Consider the following 22,901-nt stretch of genomic DNA (forward strand, 5'->3'; position numbering starts at 1 on the left):
GATAATGCTGGGCACAATTAAATAAATCTCTGCACATTTTCACAAGAGCTTTGAAATATATTAGCGTATTGTTCTGACACTCTTGAGGTTTCAGATTGTGGATGCTTTTTCATTTATAAGGCCCTAAAATACAACAACAAAAAAACTCCCTATTCTATTTTAATAACATTGGCTATGGCCTTAAGACCACTTGTAGCTATTCAAGTTCACACATCTCATTATTTTTAAAATATTACTAAACCTAAGTAATTTTTCATGACACCTAAATTGCCTTTGGAATAGTAAACTATTTAAATATTTTGTGACTTATATGAAAATGTCAAGCTCATTCTCAAAGCAGCATTTTGCTGAATTTTGGCATTGCCTAAGATAATTAAACATGAAACACAATAGAATAAGAATATTTCAGTCCCTGCTTTCAAATTTAAGTTAACAGATGACCCAAAATAACGAGATATTCCATTTATAAATGATCTAATTTTACAGTGGGCAGTGGAGGAAAGGCATCAACCCATAGCATTCCAGAAGAAAATTTAGAAAATACTGCTGAATTTACTCAGTTATCTCCAAGAGCTCATAATTTTTTCAAAGAGTGTTTTTCAATAAGAAGAAAAAATGCTTCTTTGTGCTAGGATCTTCTCTTTTACTTTGTATTTAAATCTGATATGCTCATCATCCAGATTTTCCCAAAATTCTTTAATTGTTTAAAAATCCATTTAGAAATATTTTCCTTATTCTCTGAATTTAAATGATGTCTTTCATAAATTAGAAGAATGCCAAATGTCCTTTTGTGAAGAAAAGGGTTAATGTAGCCATAAGAAAGTCCTGCTTGCAAGACTAGCCCTTGGCTAATGTCTGAGAATTTGAGTCTTGGGAATTTACCCACCATTTCCCAACTGATAAGGACAGTTCACTGTGCCCAGACTGCAACATAATGTAGTTGATGCTGAAAACCTACTTTTCTTCTGTTGGTCTGGTACATGCTAAGCAGAGGGTGCCTACATGCCCAGCCCTCAGTACAAACCTTGGATGCTGAGTCTCAAGTGGGCTCCCTTGAGTAGGAACAGCACACATGTCGCTGTGTTTTCTTTATTGGGGAAGAGTATTCTCTTTAGGAACTCTCATAGGAAGAGGTGAGCATAAGGAAGCCTGTACATGGATTCCTCCAGACTCTGCCTGTGCCTTTCTCCATTATGATCATCTCTATATTTTTACTACATTGCTATTTTAAGTCTTAGCTGTGAGCACAACTATGTGCTGAATTCTGTGAATCCTTCTAGAGACTCCTCAAACATGGAGTGGTCTCTTGGGGACCCCGACACACTTTTGATATTTTACATTTTTTTAAAGAAACAATAAATGACATAAAAAAGTACAATTTGCCATAACTCCTGATTTATAGGTTGGTTTTTTTTTTTTTGGTCACAAAGATTGATTAAATTTTATTTCATCTTTCTGACAAGCAAATAGATCAAACTTTATTTTTTTTCTAATAGTCCCTATATATGATAGGACAGAAGAGATATCTGGATTTAATATAAATATCCAATGAAGAAAATGAACATGCAAAATTTTAAAAGAAATCCTGTTGTGTGAATGGTATAAATTTTAATCCAAATAAGGTTAAGATTAGCTCTTTATAACGATTCGGCTCAGAGCGGGGAAAATGTAGCTGGGCTGGTAAATGTGTAACAGCTGGCAAGCCTCTGTTGCCAGCTCTTATTTTAGATTACTCAGAGTCCTGGCTCTATGAAATGTAACTCTGAATCTCAAAGAACCTTCAGAAGGGATTTTTGAAACTTCATTTCTTTTTCATTTTCTTGGGCTCATTAAGTTAGCAAATGTGAAAAGAAGTGTGACTTAAAAGAATCTATGATAGGTAAGATGATGAATAACAAGTCAGAAAAGCAGACAGCTGTAGCTCTTGTTGTAATGAGCTTTACGCTGATGCCTTCACATTGCCAATTAAACTATTGTGAAAACTTGCCATTGACTAATTGCATGCTGGCTTATTTACATGAGAAAGTCTGAAAGCCAATTAAATAAATCTGAAATGGTTGTATTTCCTGAGTTGTCTCAAAGTACCTATTTATAAGCATACTGGAGCTTAGTATACAGTTTTAAAATGTTAGTAACAGATTTCAAAATCCTATGACTTTTATTATTATTTCATTGAACGGGATGAATTGCATTACAGATTTTGCTGTAATAGAAAGTAGAAATTAAAAATAAAAACTCAGTTTGCTTAATGACATGTCCATAAAGGCTGTTTTTCCCTAGAAGTTTTTCGGAATCTATAGATCTCAAAATTAACATGGAAATAGTGCTTCTTAGGCCAATAAGGCCCACCACAGCCCCATGAGTATTAAGATGGCCAAGATGAGGATCCTTTGATACTTCTAAATTACAATTAGATAAAGATTCAGGAATTGTCAGCATAGAGAAGTATTCAAAGCAAAGGTACAGGAATAAACTTCCTAGGGAAAGTTGTTAGGAGGTTTATGGAAAGGGTTTAAGTTAGACACCAAGGACCACTACATGAAAAGATGGGTAGGGAAGGAAGAGATTGTCAAGAAGGCAGAGAACAACAGCCAGAGATGTGATGAGCATGGTGGGTGTGGAATCACAGAGCCAAGAGGGGCATTCCAAGAGGGAATACTCAACAGGTAGGTCAAATAAGAGATCAAGTCTGAAAAGATTATTGGACCTGGCCACTTTCTGGTTGTTAGTAACTGTGGCAAGAACGGTTTCTGTGGGAATCAAGCCCATTGAATGGAAAAACATCTACTCCAGGATAACGGCATGTTAGAATACTGTTTCACTTAAGTTTCTTTAGAGAAACAGAACCAATAGGATATGTGTATATAAGCATATATTATATATGTATATATATATATATATGCATATGTAGACACATATATATGTATAAATATATGTGTGTGTATTATGTAAAATACATAACTGATTATAAGGAATGGGCTCATGCAATTATGAAGGCTTTCAAGTCCCAAGATCTGCAGGGTGAGTCAGCAGTCTGGAGACCCAGGAAGAGTCAATGTTTCATTGCAAGTCCAACGGCAGAAGAAAAACCAGTGTCCCAGTTCAAAGGTTGTCAGGCAAGAAGATTTCTCTTCTACTCAGGTGAAGTTTAGCCTTTTGTTCTAATCAGATCTTCAGCTGATTGAATGAGACTCACCCACATCAGAGAGGGCAATCTGCATTACTCAGTCCACAAATTTGGATATTAATCTCATCCAAAAATACAGAAAGAGCTACAATGACATCTGTCAGTGCTGAGGTGATTAAAGGAAGGTTTTGGTGGTGAGATGCCCAGTTGAAAGAATGCACAAAGAGCCAACATGAGGATGAAACGGCAGGCACCAACTTTATTGCCAGGAATACGCGCTTCTGCGCTAGAGGACTGCATGGGCTTTATATATGTCAGAGAACAATAGTGGCATTCTGCCACACATGCGTAATACAATAAGCTGAGTCATACTTACATAAGTTAGGCACAGGTGCCCTACTACATTAATGTAACATTTTAAATTTGGAGTCCAGTCCCTAACCCCAAGCCTGGATCACAGCCAGATCTGGGACCCACAACATCCTACCAAATATCTTAGCACTCTGTGGCCCAGTCAACTTAACATGAAAAATTACCCATCACAGATGCCATCTTTACTTTTATGATATCCACAGTCTAGTAAGCACTTACATGAACAACAGAAACAGCTATGGGGCTTTTCAGTAATGTGGAGCTCTAAGCTATACCTTCAGATTTCAGTCTGTTTCAGGTAAGGCTACTGTTTAACTTTCCTAGGGCTGCCACAACAAACTATCACATACTGGTGGCTTAAAATAACAGAAATTTGTTCTCTTACAGTCTGAATACTGTAAGTCTGAAATCAAAATGTCATCAGGGCCATGCTCCCTCTTCAGGCTCTGTGGCAGAACCCTTCCTTGCCTCTTGCCAGCTTCTGGTGGCTCCTGGCAATCCTTGGCATTCCTTGGATGGTAGCTGTATCTCCTCTTCCGATAAAAACACCAGACATTGGCTTTAGAGCCCATCTTAATCCAATATGACCTCATCTTAACTAATTACATCTGTAAAGACCCTATTTCCAAAAATGGTCACATTCTGAGGTTCCAGGTGGACATGGATTTTGGGGAAACACGATTCATCTCACTATGGCCACCAGCTAAGTATCTCTAATAAATACTGCAGTGGGTTCTGATTCAGGTGGTTCACAGATCACACCGTGAGACACACTGAACCTACACAAACTGCTTTTAGTATAAAGAGGGGGGTCGGTTCAAGGATTCCCTGAAACTTAAATCCCACCATGACTGATCTTAAGGGCCAGGCACTGGTAAACGTATCATTTAATATGGATTTTAAAACAGCACTAGTGCTCTAATATAAAGAAATCTTAAGTGAAGATAGATTTCAACCTGATTTAGAGTTCAACATAGTTGCCAGAACTGAAAATTGATAGTGTTTTCATTGTTCTAAGCCATGAAAAGGCATCTATGCTAGAACACAAAGGCACAAACACATACAACTGCTTTAGTAAGAAACATAAAGAACCGGTTATTAGAAAATGAAAATAAAAATATTGAACTCTAGTCTCTCAGTCTAGCCAGCAATCTCAGATAATCAGGGAGATACATCTTTATTGGAAATTTTGTCATATTTAGAAGACATATGCCAAAATACCTCAGAGAAAACGCTAACATTACAAAAAATATTCTATTAAATTTTATTGTTGCAATGATGTGCAACAAGTCTTTTAATAGTGAACATGATATTAAAGAACAAAGTGCTGTGAATGTCTATTCAGAAACTGAATTGATAAAAAACAAAAAGGTTATCTACGAAAGATGAATGAAGATAGATTGGTTAAACAGTAGTCCTCAATGTAACTGGGATAATGTTTCATAGAAAGTCTTTGTTTGGAAAGCATTATGACAAGTCTATGGAGGCACTCATGATGAATTGATAATTTATATAGAATGAACACTATTATTGTAAAAACTTTACCATATAAGTTGCTGTTCTGAACTACACACACCTGCGTATAATTTTTATTATATGTGAATAAAAGAATGTTAGATATCCTTTTAAGCTCTCTCCTAGACCTAGGATTTTATAGTATTTACAAAAATAATTATTTTTACCACTCAGCAACAGAGATAACATGGCCTTAACACATTATAGTAATGAAGGAAGGAAGGCAAGGCAGAGGGAGTGGGGAGGGAGGAAGGCAATAGAGGTGCTGCTGTTTGCTTCCTATCCTTGGTCATGAGCTATGACACACTGAGAATGTGAAGGCTGAGGTCGAGGACAAAGGAAGCCTTCCTTTGTCTGCAGGCATGAGGCCAAAGACAGCTGTGACCTTTCTTACCACAGAGTCAGAAAGCTATCTCTGCTACATCTATTTTGTGCCTGAAGGGCAGCTCTTAGTTGTTAACCTTGCATTCACAGTAGCCAAGGATAGCATTATTTTGTTCATAGTTTTATAATGTCTCACTCAGCATTAGGTTTGGAAATGATTGCATTCAGAAATAGTTGAATCTGTTCAAAATACCAGTTAATGTCTTATTGAATAAAAGCTTAAAAATAAACAAATCACTCAGAAAAGTACAAAATCATTGAAGTACTCAAGCTTTATAGTTTTGTATTACCTGGAGTTTCCTAGCAAAGACTCTGGGCATATATAAATACAATAGAATGAAGCAGTCTTAAGGACATAATGAAAACCCATAGTTCAGAAGTCTACTTTCTATCTTGTTTATAAATCTCTATATTGTATATTTTTAATACATCACATAAAGTTTTTAAAAGTAATTCCTATTTCTTGCCAACTTCAGAAGACTTCAAGTCCAAAGTTTACATTAAAATAAGTAATTCAACTGTATCAAATGATATTGAAAAGTGTTTACATGATGGGCTCTTGAATTCAGACTACAGAGGGCATATGCCTCCTTGCAATATCTTCTTCTGGCCCCTAAGGATGCCAAATAGTTAATCCCATGTATGGTTATTTATTAAATATCTGCAGCTCTTGTTAGCTAGTCCTCTCCATGAAGATTAAAAAGTGTATCCTTGGTGTCTAGCATCATACACAGAGGGTTCTAAGTAAATACTCAGTAAGTACATGAAAAAAAAAGGGGAGGGGGAAGGAGAGGAAGTGTGGAGAGAGAAAAGGATTATATTCCTTGAGGATGCACTATATACCAAACCCATCACACTCTGAGCATAATTCAACTTTTAAAGTAAAAGCAAAAAAAAGTTTTATTACTTTTTTTAGTGATAATTTGAATATTTTTGTTCTTTCAGTGAAATAAGAGAAGATTAAAAAAAATTAAGCTAATAAAGAGAGTAAAGAAATAATTCTTAGATTTCATTATTGGTTTAAATATGTATAATTTGGTAAATTTGTAGGTTATAATAACCACTTTTTGTATTTTTTGGTATTTGATGCTTTGACATCGTAGGTTTTCGCTGACTCTGAAGAGACTATCCCTTCAAGGGCTAGCTAATTCCTGGAAACGGAAATGGCCGCCTTCCAGTGTGCTTTTCATACCCAAACCAACCAGTCCAAAGTCCATACCCCAACCACCTCCTTTACTGTGCTCTCATGCTCTGGGTCACTGACCACCTGCCCTAATCACTTCAAGGCCAGATACCAGACAAGAGGGACACTCTAGAGCCCACTGAAATTATTCAAAAGGATCAATTCTAATTCTTCAGTGAAGGCTCTGGTCCATATCTCTCCTTGCTCCCTCTGCCTGACCAAGCCTGGTGCTTCCCGTCTGGCCCATCACAGTGTGGCATGCCCCTTTTCTCTTGGGGACTGTGAGTTTAAAAAACTATCTTTTCAATGGCAACTGTCTCCTGATCTATTTTCCTGACAACCTGGATGATAAAATCTGCATTTTAAAGCATAGGTTCACTCTAAAAATTCTCTTTAAGTATTAAGTATCAGGTCATAATATGTAATATATATATAACCTCTGTTAATACTTTTACCTTATGAGTTAATTAAAATTTTCTAAATGACTACAGTGAGAAAACCCTCTTATTACTCTGGTATTTCATCTAATAAGATCATGGTACGCAAGCTTTTCAATAATGGTTTTTTTTTCTTTTTTGCTAATTTTTGTCCTTCCAACTAATATAATTTACTGACAAGATAAACAAATGAAGATTAATTGACTTTTTTTTTAATAGGAATAAAGATTTTTGGAAATAGACTAAAATTCAAATGACAGACATGAAGAGTATTTTATTCTGTTACTGTATTTTTATAAGAAAAAATATCTTATTCCAAATTCAGTTTGGAGTGCATTCAAAGAATCAGACTTAAAGCACTAAATAGATTTTTTTATACATGTTCATAATCCCTTATTTACAATTCAAAATTCTAAAAACTGTGAAAACCAAAAAAAAATTCCAAAGTTTGTGGTAAACTCATTTAGTGGCAAAACTGAATCTGAATTGATGAGGCCATTTCTTCTTCTTTATTTATTACTCTTCATTTTATGCAACAGAAATATTAATGTGTTTTATTTAGGGATGCCGCCCCAGATGATGGTGAGGATATTAATAATGTGATATTTACAGTTGTCATATTCTAATATTTATTACAAATCCTGCATTTTGAAATACACCTATTCCCCAAGGTTTTGGATGAGGAACTGTGAACCTAATTCAGTGTACACGTGTAGTTCATGTTGCTTACATGCTTGGGTTGTAGGGATGTGGACTGCTACTGCACCTTTACTTAATATTTACTTTTATTCACTATTGCAACTCCCATATTAATTTTTTAAAATTAACTTGAAGGAATGTGACAAAGCTGGTGGACCAGCAGTTCAAGGCAGATCTTGATGATTCCTTGTATAGGGGACACTACAGATACAAAGATGACTAAGACCCAGTTACTGCACTTCAATGAGCACAGATGTTAAACAATAGTGACAAAAGTGTGACAAATGTTAAAGTGCCATTCAACATTGTTTTGGTTCAGAGAGAAGGGAAGTATTAATTGCCTGGAGGAGTTTGGGAAGGCTGCAGGGAAGAGGGGATTTTTGAAACGATAGGAAAGGCAGTTGACCAGGTAATGAAATAGAGAGGGCTGCTCAACCCCAGTCCTCCTGGTTCTTAAAATAAAAGGTAAATATTAATGTGATACCTTAACTAACCAGACGTAATACAACTCTTGCCAATGCTCAAACTCTTCATTAGTACTCTGGCATCAGTGAGAGATATTTTTAAGCTTTTCAACGTCAATAGAAGTTACTAGAAAAGCAGCCTGACTTTTGCTATGTCACTACATTGAAGCAGAATATCATGTTATTTGCAGGATTTAATAAAATGCCAGTGCACTTTGGATTATCTTCAAGGAACATCCTCAATCAAGCACCAAATATCCCTGTCCTACAAGGCAGTTCCTTGGACAAAATGTGAGACACCAAGTGCATTTTACTTATCCATAAACATCACATCAGCAAGATAAATATAGAAACCACTTTCTTCCTTATAAATGTATATCATATGCCTGCAGTGCTGTGGTATTTAAAGCTCAGGTTAGAATTGACAGTACTGAAGTTCAATATGGTATTTTCAAATGCTTAACTCCAAGAAGTGCCAACGGCAAAGATATGATCTGTTGGATCTCTTTCTAGGAAAGAAGATAACAATGTGGTTTTAAGTAACAATGCAAAAGGACAAGTTACAGGCAAAAATAAAAATCTACACTTCTGTTTCCATTCTGCTAAATTATTATGGGGGAAAACTTTAACATTGTTACTAATGGCATCTGTAACTGCAGCCAAGTCCCTTTTCACTTTGCATAGTGGCTGACAGGAATCTTTGAGAATCTCTGTACAATAAATCATTTGAAAATATATAGAGGCAATGAGCCAAGAAAGATATTTAGCACTTAATCAAAGGTGACCTAATATTTCTACCTACCATCTAAAAAATGAAACATATCATTCAATTTAATCACCAAGCAATATTAATTCAGAAGAAAAAATGTTGAACCTTGTAATAGGGAAGTGGTTTGGAATAAATTAAGTGGAAAAAAAAAAAACTGAACCAAAAGTTTAGGGGCCTGGTTTTCTATTGGAATTCTCTAACTTCATAGCTTACCCTCACTATATTACATTACTCAAATGTAAAACCTAGGAGGTTAGATTATATACATTCTATATAATCTACAGTTGTCATATTCTTTATGACATATTCTTTATTCATATTCTTTATGTCATATTCTTTATTCAATCTATAGTTGTCATATTCATTTGTCTTTAAAATTCTATGGTACTATCTTGTACTGTAGGGTGTGACTATGTATGGATCTAATAGTATTGGTTCTTGGCCTTTAAACTGAATTATGTTGCCTCATATTTGATTAAATATGCAATTGTAAATAAAACAATAATAGCTGATGTTTCATAAATGATACGATTTAATACAAATGACACATGATCATCTCAATTCTTCACAATTTTTGCAAAGTGCCCCGCTTTCTGACAGACTCAATCTATGATCTAAGGATAACCAGAGAATACATTGTATATCAAAAGAAACCATTATATATGATAAAAAATTATAAAGCTCATACTTCTAATACCTGTTTTGAGAAATGATTACAGTAGTTTTAAAAAAAGTTCTTTGGTAGCAGTCTATTTGTCATCCAGCCTGTGACCCTTAGCAAACTCTAATGAGAAAAGAAGAGGCACTGAAATCTGTGTCAGGGTCTAATGCATCATTCAAGAAATTACTACACAAAGACCAGATGAATCGAAAGACTGGGAATATTCAGCACTACACCCCTGGTTATGTCTTTTCCAGTTTCAGAAAATAGATCTCATTGCTTTATTGTTAATTCATTTAAATACAATTGCTCATTCTTCAAAACACCTGGCATCATTTTTTCCAATTCTTAAATGAAGCTTATTTTGTGCTTAAAAGTGCTTTACATGTATTTATTCATTTGACTATCACAACACTTTCTGAGCAGGCACTATTAATATTCTCATTCTATATATGAGGATACTCAGAACAGAAGTGTTTAGGTAACTTGTACTGGCTCACATCATTGTCAAGACTGGGGCCTGGAGGGCAATGCCATAAACTTAACCAGCATGCTACACTGCAGTGATGCAGAAATGCTCAGATATATGTCTACCTGGTTTTCAGTGTCTCATGTATAAATGTGGAACTGTCATGGGATTCCTACACATACCATTCCTTTTGCAGCAGATTACAGCAGACTCTCACCCCACTACCACCACATACACTTATCTGTGCTTTCTCTTTCTGTGGTTTCAGTTACCCACGGTCAACTGTGATCCAAAATATTAAAGGAGAGATTCCAGAAATAAACAATAAGTTTTAAATTGCAGACCATTCTGTTTAGTGTGATGAAAACTCCACCATCCAGCTCTGTCTCACCCAGAAGTGAATCATCCCTTTGTCAGGCATATCCATGCTGTATACGCTCCCTACGTATTAGTCATATAGTAACCATCTTGGTTGTCACTGACAAAGTATCACAGTGCTTGTGTTCAAGTAACCTTTATTTTACTTAATGATGCCCCAAAGCATGCAAGTAATGATGCAGGCCAATGAGAAGCCATAAAGTACTTCCTTTAAGTGAAAAGGTGAGTACAGTACAATAAGATATTTTGAGAGGAGATCATATGCACATAACTTTTATTACAGTCTATTGTTGTAATTGTTCTGTTTTATTATTAATATTATTGTTAATCTCTTACTTTTCCTAATTTATAAATTAAACTTTATCATAGATTTGTATATATAGGAAAAAATATAGTATATCTTGGTGCTATTTCAGAAATCTACTGGGTGTCTTGGAACATACCCCCATGGATAAGGGGGGACTATTGTATTTTAGACTATTGGTAATTTAAAAAATGATAATAAAATGAAATCAAGGAATTTCTTTAAGTTTAAAGTCTTTAAATCCTATAATATGTTTTTGTTAAATGTTTTAGTGATCAAAATGTAATATAAGTAAAAAGAAGCAGTGGTTCTCTAGTCAATTACAAAGGCATTGTCTCCAAAGAATAAGTAGTAAAATTGTGCCTTCATGATATCGTATCACTATATGAACGTCAACACTTTTTAAAATATTTCCGAATATTGGTATACTTCAGAGACATAGTAAGAGAAGGTAGGTATAATTATTCTAATGCGATATGACAAGACTTTCAACCTTCTTTAAACATTGTTTGACTAGATTATGGAAAAAAATTTCTAATAAAATTTAAAATCCATTTATCAATCTGAGCAGAAATCTCTCTTTAGGGTCAGTGAGTTAAGTCCTTAGAGGTGTGAACCTCCATGAGATGTTGGCCAGTGGTAAGCAAGTCACAAAGTCTAAAAGCTCATTTTTTACCCACTTATTTACAAAGGTCATGTTGTTAAGTATTTTGTAGGAGACAACCATAGGGATATTGTCACTAGAGAGAAGTTGTACTAAATTTCATGGAAACAAATTTTCAAAAAGCTTTAAAAAAAATGGAAAATTAATAAAAGCATAGTATCAATATAAATATTTATTTTTTAGCCCAAATTTCAGTGTGAACTTCTGTGGGGAATATGTTAAGATGTATCTTAATGGTTTGTGGAAACGGCTAAGTAGGATGATTGTTAGCTAATTTTCCAAGTGAATTCCCCCTTCTCTCTCTGCTTAAATGATATTTCTAATGTAATAGACAAGTTGAGTTACAGTACTGAGAGGTTAGAAGGAATGATTTCTTGCATGTAAAAAAAGCAAAATATTAGAAATATGTGGATATAGAAAAATAGTGATTTGAATTCTTATGATATAATATCCCAAACCACAGAACTGCACATCACTATATTCTTGAATGTTTCTCAAATATTTGCAAAGTCTAACTCTCAGGTTGTGCCACTCACTCAATTACACAAAACATAAAACTCATCTTTGGTAGAAACCAACAACATTCATGTTATTTCCTCAGGCCTTAGCCTCCTGGCATGTTTGAGTTGTAAAAATAAAGTACTCTATTTTTATCTGAAAATATCTGGCTCATACTTACTGACAATCTTAGATACCACCTAATATTATATCAAGCTGGATTTTGAAAGTTATAATTATTAGTAACACTATCACATTACTACTATTAATAATAATAAGGAAAATCACTATTATGTAATAGTATGTTTATGGAATGTAATATTTTGGCTTAAACATTTTTTAGGATATATATTTATATATTAATGTTTAGCACTAATGCTTTCTAGATTTAATAGCACTTAGCTGTTTAGGCCTCTTTGCTGATCCAAGTTAAAAAATAAAACAATAATTTTCCTTTTATATATATGATAGCTACAAATAAACAAAACTTTCGAGGTTATATAACTAAGCTCAGCAACAAAACATCAATTATTTTCAAAGATAGGAAATGTTTGCCAGGCATCCCACCACTTTCCCTACCATGTTTATGGCAGACATTACTCACTGGTCATGGCCAGAGATAGCCTCAGACCTCTCCTTGAAACAGTACTCTGGGAAGCCAGAATCAGTCAGTCAGGGATAGTTAAGGGAGCAAACCAATCCACCAATCCAGATAGATAAAGATAGAATGTAATATCTTATCATCCATAAGTCTCTCCTATCTTTATAAAACAAAACAGATCCCCTATATACGAATTAAATTGAAGGAATTGAGCCCTTAGCTTGTAAGAAAGAAAATGGAGGGAGATCACCCCCAAGTTGTTACATATCTTCTTAGACCTGCAGAACCAGAGAAGGCACACCCCTATATGAAGAAGCCAGTTTTGTAAAGGGAAGTTAGCAAGGATTCTGGCCTCAGGAATTTCTTCCTGCAGGAAATGTGGCCTTGCAAACTGAAGGGCTGGGCTGCTCAAAGGAAGTCCGCTGCCGCGTTTCCACGTGCCGAAGGACAGCCCTGACCCAGAGGGGGTTATTCTACGGGAAACCCAGGCTGACTGGTAGAAATGGGCTGTGTGGCAGTGAAGCCAAAAGTGATTTCCTCTTGTCCTTATGTATTTAGTTTTTGGGATGCCTTCCTTTATAATTTATATATTCTTGATTGTAAGTTTCCCTGGTGGTCTGTTGACAAGCATTAAATGTTAAAAATAGCTATTAAACTTGAGAATCTTTTCATGTATGTGTGGGAAGAGTAGGATAAACCTACTAGTAAATAATATGATACTTATACCAAAATATCCAAAACAAACAAGCAAACTATCATGTCAAAGTATTGAACCTAAAAGTTTCAATTCCCAAACACAAATTACATGTTTTCTCATTGGGGTCACAGTAATATCCCCACTATACCCAGCACAATGTGAACTCTCTGTCTTAGTCAGCTTGGGCTGCCATAGAAAATACTATAGACTCACTGGCTTAAACAACAGAAATTTATTTCTCACAGTTCTGGAAGCTGGAAGTCAAAGATCAAGGTGCCAGCATGGTGGCGTTCTGACAATAGTTCTCTTCTTGGCTTGTCAACAGCTATCTTCTTACTATGCCCTCACATGGCCTTTCCTTAGTTTATACACTAGGAAAGAGAGAAAATATTTTCTCTTCCTCTTCTTATAAGACCACAAATCCTATCATGAGGGCCCCACCTCATGATAACCTCTAACCTTAATTACTGTCGAAAGACCCCAATCTCTAAACACCATTCAGTTAGGGTTTCAGTATATGAATTTGGAGGGAGTTACAGACTTTCCATCTATTACACTATCAAAGGATAACTGTTGATTTGTTGATCTTAAAAAAAACTTGAGTTTGAGCTTGGGAAAAAAAATGGCGTAGATGATAAAGTCCTTGTTCATCCCTCTTGTGACCAAATCAAAGTTGTGACAGAAACACAGAGCAAGCAGCAAGGAAAGTCACCTGGGTTCTAGATGAATAGAAGCACTATAACTAGGGAGAGAAATAAGTCACCCTGCAACTGTAGAAGGTAGGACAGTGTGAAGACGTGAGGCTGCCTGGTCTCTAGTGGCTGAGTGGGACTGGCTTGTGGCAGTCACAGCTGCAGATGCCTCTTAAAGAGGCTGTGTCCACCAGCGGACTTTCGCAGTGATGGACCTGCTGGCTTTGAGCACTAGCTCCCAGTTGGCTGCTTGGGAGGCATCAGGGACTTACAGGGGCACACAGAGTTGCTGGAGAGAGGGCGAGAGGCGATGCTATCAGTATCCATTGTTCCTCTGTTGAGCTCTAACCCCTCCCAGCGTGCAGACTCAGCGCACCATAGTGGAGAAATCAGGGAACTGGATAACAGAGATCACTCTGCCCAGAGGATTCCCTGAAACTCCACCTCCCCCAACTTGTGACCCTACCCAAGCCACATCCAATAGTTTCTTCAGCAAGTTCAGTGCTCCTTGCTAAGCAGTGCTAAGACTCACTCTGGTGACAGCTGACTGTGGTTTCTGGCATGGCCTCTTGAGGCAACTATAAGCATAGCATCTGTGGATTGCTTGCTGAATCTTAACATGTGGTTCCAGAGGGGCACAGGCTAGGGCTAAACTTGGCCTGCAGCTGAATCTCTCTCAGGACTGTGCCACTGGACACCTACTACATAAAGCCATGCTAATAAGACCGGGAGACTTACGAGCTTTGCTTAGTATATAGAAACAGACACAGAAAGGCAGCCAAAATGAGAAGAAACCATATGAGAGAACCATATGAGAAGCAGAAACCATATGAAAGAACAGAACAGAGATCCAGGAATAATGGAGTCAAGCAATCTAACAGATGCAGAGTTCAAAACACTGGTTATAAAGATGCTCAATGAACTTAGGGGAAGTGTAGATAAACTTGGTGAGGACTTTAACAAAGAGATAAAAAACATAAAATTGAAAATGGAAATTGTAAAAGACAACCAGTTAGAAATGAGGAACAGATTATTTGAGATGAAGAGTATATTAGATAGAATCAACAGAGTGAATAAAGAAGAGGATCAAACTACTGATATAGAGGGTGGGAAATCCAAAGACACTCAATCAGAACTGTAAGATAAAAGAAGCCAAGACTATAATAATAATTTAAGTAGCCTATGGGATACAATTAAGTATAAAAAAATTCTTATCATACTGGAAGAAAAAGAAGTTGAAGAGCTATTTGAAGAAATAATGATGGAAAACTTCTCTTATCTGGTGAGGAAATAGACATACAACCCCAGGAAGCTCAGAGTTTCCAAAAATATGAACCCAAAGAGGCCCACACCAAGACACATCATAATTAAAATGCCAAAGATTAAATACAAAGAGAGAATCCTAAAAGCAGCAAGAGAAAAGCAGTTAGTTACCTACAAAGAAGCACCCATAAGACTGGCAGCTGATTTCTCAAAAGAAACTATGCAAGACAAAAGGGCTTGGCACAAAATATTCAAAGTGATGAAAATCCAGGATCTACAAACAAGAATACTTTATCTAGGAAAGCTATTATCAGATAAATAGCTTCCCAGACAAAAATAAGCTGAAGGAACTTATCAACACCAAGCCAGTATTACAGGGAATGTTGGAGGGATTTCTTTAAGAAAAGAAAAGGAAAAAAATAAAACATATCAAAAACGTGAATAAAAAATGGTAATAACTACATTTCTATCAACAAGTACCTCAAATGGAAAAGAATTAAGTGCTCCAACCAAAGGATAGGATGGCTGAATGGATAAGAAAAGAAGACTCCTACATGTGCTGCCTACAAGAAACTCACTTCAGATTAAAAAACACACACAGACTAAAAGGAAGGGGATGGAAAAAGATATTGCCTTGATGGACCTAAAGGGTATTAAGCTGAAGGAAATAAGTCAGATAGAGAAAGACAAATATCATATGATTTCATGTACATGTGGAACAAAATAAACAACAACAGAAATAAACTCATAGACACAGAGAATACTAGATGGGAGGTGGGTTGGGGGAACGGCAAAAAAGGGCAATGGGATTAAGAGTAAAAATAGATAGTTACAAAATAGACATGGAGATATAAAGTGTAGCAGAAGGAAAATAGTTAACAACGTTGTAATAAATATGTAAGGGGGAAGAGGGATACTAGATTTAGTGGGATGATCACTTTGTGAGTTATATAGGTCTCTAATCACTATGCTGTACAACTGAAACTGATATATTATTGTATGCCAACTAAAATTTTTAAAACTCATTGAATTGTATAATGTAAATACAAGCAACTAATTGTCCATTATACTTCAATAAAGCTGGGGAAAAATATTTAAGCAGAAAAAACAAACTTGAGTTTGAAGTTTTATTAAAATCCCAACAACTAATTTGAGAAATATATAGAAAGGTTTTCTACTAAGAAAATCAGATGATCATTAGAAAAAACTGTTAGAATTTAAGAGAGTACTTTACGAGTATAGAAAAGTGATGATATAAAAGTCAATATACAAAAATTAATAACTTTTTAACATTAGCAATAATCAGAAAATATAATGATAAAAAGGATCTCATTTATAATAACAGAATAAATAAGAGATGTGCAAGACTTTTTTTAAAGAGGTATTTTAAAATCTACATAAATAAAGCACTATTCTATATTTCTCAGTGGGAAGACTCAATGTTGGAAAGATGCTGACTAGCTTGTTCTCAAATTCACAGGAAGAAAGAACAGTAATTCTTAGCATGTTAATTTTTTAAAAAAAAATAATGATGGGATTTGACCTACTAATAAGCAGAACATAATATAAAGCAATTTAAATAGTGTATTTTGGTACAGGAACAGGCAAATATATTAATAAGAAAAATAGAATGAATACCCACAAATATTCAGGAATGCAGTTATAGTAAGAATGTCATCTCCAATCAGTAAAAGTGGTCAAGGTGTCTCAGTAAATCGCACTATAACAATTGGTTATCCTTTAGGGGAAAAAATTAAACTTCTAAATTCATATGATGAGCAAAAATGCATTTTGGAGACAGTAAAGAGAATAAATGTTAAAACAAATTATGGAAGTATTTGAAGAAAATGATTTAAAAAAGTATAACCCTGTGATGGGCAAAACTTTCCTAAGCAATACACAAAACTCATAAATCATAGAAGAAGATATTTATAAATTTGATGACATAAAGAAAAACCTTCTGTGAGACAACAATAAAAACAAATTTAAATTATAAGCTACAGACTAGAGGAAATATTTACAACATATTTAAAAGATTCACAATAGACAAGAGCGCCTACATTTGAATAAGCAAAACACAGGGAATTAAATAGAAGGTGGACAAAGGGTATCCAGAAAATACATAAGAACAACACATACAAAATTGGCAATATTTACTAAAAATTTAAAGGAAGCCTAATCTTTGACTTTGTAATCTACTTCTAGGACTCTGTCCCACAGAAATACTCACTCGTAGCCAGTAAAACACATTAAAAAGAATATTCTCTTTTATAATAGCAAATAACAAAAATAAACTGAATATCATCAACAAAGAGAAGAATAAATAAATTTAGAGAACATTCATTATTATAAAGAAAGAAAAAGATCTGTATATATTATTTTAGAAAGTTCTTTAAGACCCAAGCAAAAAAATGTTGTCATAGCATAGTAGAATCATATGTAAAAAAGTAAATATGATGCATATATGTAATAAAAATTTTGTCTATATTTTTATTACATATTTTTGTGGATTAACTATTTTATTGTGTGATCATATTCGTGTGTTTCTTGTTTAACCAAAAGTTTTTTTAAAAAAATCAAAGAGAAGAGTATTCAGGGAAGGCCAGGCAAGGTGGCTCAAGCTCTTCTTCACATAACAGAAAACTGCTTCGAGGATGGTGTAAAAGTCACATGTCTATCACTAACGTAGTTTGGACCTCTCTGTACTTACATTTTCTCTTGATTTCGGGCTTTGCTCCCAACTTTTTTTCCTTGCGGGCGTTGTATGGACATAAGAGGAAATTCTTTAAAAATGTTTAGGTCCTTGTTATGCAAAATTGCATTGTTGGAATGGGTTTTAGATATGATCTAATGCACCTCCCAAGCTTTATGTGGAATCCTGATTTCTGAGATGGCCAGGAAATGTCAATGGAAATTTCATGTTTCTCATGCTTGAGTCACATCCCTTCATCCAAAACCCTGCAAACACTTTACCACCGAAAATCCAAATAAGGTGATACAACTTCCCCAACTAAGCCACCAATGTAAAAACAAAACAAAACAAAACAAAAAAGATAATTTCATTCAAAGAATAAAAATTAATAAGTATTTTTCAGCAAACAAAAGAATACTGTGATGCCATCTGATGACCCACAAATGTGTTTCTACATTAGGGCTTTTTAATTCATAAATTCTTCTGTATTACATTCCATCAACTCTGCCTAGCACTGGACTGGTTGGTTTATCTCCATTGGTCAAATCACTACAAGGGGATAGTCAGCCAAGGTGATATGTTTAAGCCATGTCATATTCTATTAGTCAGGTCTTGTATGTCTTAAGAGCCCTTCAAGAATCTCACTTGTTTACTTAGATATTGGCGAGGAAAGGCCAGAAATCTCTCCTTCCAATTTGGTGATTTTTGTTCTTATAGGGTACACTGCTTTAGCAATAATGCTTTCCATACCTGTGTTCAGAGCATATCAGATTTGTATGCAGCTAAACTGTCTCTGAGTCCTCAGATGTGTGTCTCTGTAAAAGGATCACCTCTACACTTTTGGAATGCCACTGTCCGTTGGCCTATACTGGAAAGGACTGTAGCTCTGACTATGAGTTCAAACAATCTACGTTAAACCCCTCTGAACTCTTGAGTTGCTTTTATTTGGTCCTCACTAAAGAATTTGCATAGTGCAAAGGTCATTGGCAAGCCATGATTCCTTTTGGGAACGCCAAGCTGGCTTCCCATGGGGACCTGTGTTACATCCTAACTGAGTTTAGCAAGCCATAAATTCCTGATTAAAATCCCAGCTCCCTGAGACACAGGAGATTAGGACGACTGCTCCAACATCTCCTGTCATCCAGATATTTGCTGAGCATGCACAAGAACCATGGACTCCTGCATTCAAGGATAGTGTAATAACTTCATAAGTTAAAAACAGTTTTCAATTTTTTAAGTTTCACATGATAATGAAAGTCACTGTTCTGGAACTGTTTTTTCCTTTTTAATTTATTTTATGTTATATTATCTTTATATGTTTAGAATGAAAGGAAATCATCCTACAGGCTGCCAGTGAATGAGGGAACAGAGTAGAGCTGATGAAATCACACCTAATATTCAGCACAAGCTTCTGTATTCTTGTTTGTTTAATGTGGTGGCTGTTGGGCCTACAAAAATACACCTTCTGTTTATGCTTCCAAGTGTTCCTTTTATCTTTAGATAAAAGTGTACAGGGGAAGTTGCCAAAATTAGTCCACCTTTTGGGCTCAGGCCATAGTTAAACTTAGATGTAAGAGAGATGAAAGCATTTCCATTTTGATTCAAATAGCTACAGCCCTGCGATGTAGCTGGTGTTGCTATGAAATGGCTGCACACTTTCTGATTCGGAACACCTAAGCAAATGTATTCTAGGCTTCAAGGTACAAAAAGATCCAGCATGCACGTCTACTTTTAAAACGAACACCTGCCTTCCAGGATTTGACAAAGAAACACTTGTTTAGACTTTGGTATATAATCTAGTGGTACTCCTGAGGCTGCCTCCGGGCATCTCTAGGGATGGACTGTTGCTCTCCTCTCCTTAGCACTAGTGAGTTGATTTTGTTCATTGTCTCTCTAGCTTCATTTAGGTGAAGCCATATTTTTGAGTATGCTATGTAAGATGGCAGCAAACTCTTCTGTTCTCTCCCTTTTTAATATTGCTTTCAGGTTCTGAGCTTGGCAAGTATCAGCCTGGTGTCCCATGGGAGGACATGGGAATAAGCAAAAGACCCTTGGTCTCTGTGCAGGAGGAGGGTCACTAAATTATTTATTATCCAAATCACTTCTGTGAATGAAAGGTGCCCTATTAGTAATAAACCTGGACAATTGGAGAAAACTGAACCTGTTCTGTCAAATTATGTATGTAGGGAAATGGGTGACTTGTGGTATCTAGTGCCTTAATTTTCATACCCCTTTTCCTGTGCAAGACTAAGCATTTTCTAGGCACTCCTTTACATTATTACAGATGATCATTTTCTGCTTTTGATAGCAAATGTAGCAATAAGAAAAATATTGGATAATAAATTTCCGTATGACTCAGAACACAGACCTTTGTTAAATAATATAGCTCCAGAATAGATTTTGTTGCAAAGAAAATGTTCTGTACAAATTCTTTAAAGGAGCCTTTTGAATGGAGGTTTTTAAAATAATGCCACCACCCACTATTTACAAAGAAAGTCTTGAAGGAGAGCAGCAGACCCCTTAGGCCATTTCTAGCAACGAGATGTACATTCGGTACCAGCAACACAAGAACGCTGTGGTAACTACACCCAAACTATTTTTTGTGCCAACATATTTTTGTCTTTAAACTGCTGTTGGATTGCTGTGTTTCCTTTCTGTTTGTTTTACCACTTCCCTTCTAAATATTTTGCATCATACTGGGGATTTTCCCAAGCTGTGATCTGCTTGCTGGGGCCACATTCCTCTGACTTGTGGCATTAAGTTTGGTCTCCATGGCAAGGCTTGTTTTCATGAGGGAGTGCTTTATAGAATGGGCACCTCCCACAACAGTTTCAGCCTCCTTGCCTCTTCTTCTCTACACACTCAGAGATTCTGAGACAGTAGCCCAGATATGGCTTCCTCTCATCGCAAACTACATTCCTAGAGTGTGAACTTCACTTTACTCTGCTTTCAGGATAGAGAAATATTTGGCTCTGTTTATTTCTTTCCAACTGGGCAGTGCCCTCTTGATTGTTATGACTAATTCGCTTGTCAGGACTGGAATCCCCCTGACAATTCTCTTCTCCAGGTAAATCACATTGCTCAAACTTGTAAAGCAAAAATGCCACCGAGGCCAAAGTGTGACGTTGTGGTGGTCAAAGCCCATCCAGTGGACAGAGGCCTCTGTTGACCGTAAGGATATTTCCCAAGAGAAGGAAAGCTTAGTCAGAACATCACAGTCCTTGCCCCCGCACATTCCTGCAGAGGAACCAGCTTGTGGAGAGATAAGAGCCCTGGGTTGAAACCCTGATTATGCTTACCTTTTTATTTGTTACATGTGGAAATTGACTTCATCCAATTAATAAGAGCAGGAAACAGTTTTTGTTTTCTTTTTGTAGGAAAACATGAAGTAATGGTTTTATCTTAATTTGTCAGGCATTGCCCAAGAGACTACAGCCATGTGGGCTTGTGGCCAAAAAATCGCTCTGAGTCCTAACTATTAACACCCAGATATAAAAAGAATGCTAATTAGTTTTCCAGCTAAAAAATAATAAGGCACTTGGTGCCAAAAATGCAGTATGGCATGGAAACCCCAAGTTTACACAATAGGGCCTGATTGCAATCTGGGGTCTCCATTTGTACTCTATGCAGAGCTAAACAAAGGGGGGTGTTGTGCTCTTCTGCCTTTGTAGAGAGCCTCTGCTCCACATCTCAGCCTGGTGTTGCACCGGGCTTCCCACAGTCTTCCTGCCAAATCTCCAAGTTTTTTCCTGGCTGCCATTCAGGAAAGTACAGCTCCGTCCACAGGACGGAAAGTTTAAAAGGCCTTGCTTGGATACACTGAGATATATACAAACACTGCTTGACGTATGGAGCAGGCTGGTTTTGCACATGCAGCTTTTGCCTGCGTTCTAAAGGAAAAGAACGTCAGATTTTTAGTCATTTCAGTTACACAACGGAGATATTAACTGGAAAAAAAATGTTAAGGAAATTGAGCATTCCTCTTAATCCCAATAAATTGCCTCCTGAGTTTCCTCATTAGCAAAATGTTGCCTGACCTCCAAGAGCCAATCCGATTCGGGCTATCTCTAACTTAAGGACTGGGTTTGTGTATGTAGAAGATACTGAATGTAAATACTGCAGTGAAGTCACTGGAACTGAGTGGGGCAGAGTCACTCTCGGGGACTTTGGCACAGCTTAGGCCAGGGCTGGTGCTCTGGTGCATGTTGGCTGATTGCTGGCTGTGCGTGTAGCTTCACACTTTGACTCCAGGTCTATATAACTGATGGGAAAGTACTTGAATTGAAAAGACTTCTTAATACTTAAAACCCTATTCTCATTACTTCCAGTTGATGTTAAATACCACTGCAAAATTCACAGCATTTAATACATATTATCCAAAATGGTTTTTAATTCTAGTTAATACTAGAATTAATATTCTTTTTCCTGTCACCAATAATGGTCATAAAGTATGACCATTATACTAGTCATATATGTAAAGATGCAACTAAGTTAAACATATTAAAAAAAGAAAAGAACTACTTTGATAATAGAAGTTAAGCATCCTTGAAATTACCAATTTCTGCCAAAGTATGCAACAGACCATACACTTCCATTGTTGTATACAAAACAAACTATTTTGACAGAAACTGGCAAGCAATTGTCTGTTTCTGTCAATGCATTGCTTTTATTTTGTTTGTTATTATTAGTGCATTTTCACTTAGAGTAGTGAGGCAGAATGAAATGTATTTAAGAGTTTTAAAAGCATTTATTAAATGCACTGAAAATTAAGACTTATTTCCTGCAGGGGAAACCGAGGAGTAGAAGACCATTGAATTAATATTGTGGGCCTTCAATCTGATTCATCCCAACTAAGATAAATTAATTTTCCAGTAATTCCTGTTCTTCCACATCGACACCAGTCTCCTTTAGTTACACTCCTGCATGTGTGCCTTGTGATTGCTCTTTCCCTCATCTGGAGAGAGTTCCCTTGTCTCCATCTTCTAGGTTCCGTTTGCTTCCGGCTGATCTGTGAGGCCTCCCAGACAACTCT

At 36.1% G+C, this 22,901-nt stretch overlaps 1 long non-coding RNA gene across 2 annotated transcripts in view; it reads right to left on the reverse strand.

Annotated features, from left to right (window-relative positions):
- The window catches only part of LOC120601230 (uncharacterized), a 49,666-nt gene that overhangs the window by 16,628 nt on the left and 10,137 nt on the right, over positions 1–22,901 (reverse strand). Inside the window, exon 4 of one of the 2 annotated variants that reach the window (XR_005652402.1) lies at positions 19,677–21,759. The exons of the other annotated variant lie outside the window; for it this stretch is intronic. This is a non-coding gene — a long non-coding RNA (uncharacterized LOC120601230). Of the gene's footprint in view, positions 1–19,676; positions 21,760–22,901 lie in introns of those variants that run through there. 2 annotated transcript variants of the gene reach the window in all.

This window comes from Pteropus medius, unplaced genomic scaffold (genome assembly GCF_902729225.1).
Source record: "Pteropus medius unplaced genomic scaffold, Ma_sr-lr_union100, whole genome shotgun sequence".
Taxonomy (NCBI): domain Eukaryota; kingdom Metazoa; phylum Chordata; class Mammalia; order Chiroptera; family Pteropodidae; genus Pteropus; species Pteropus medius.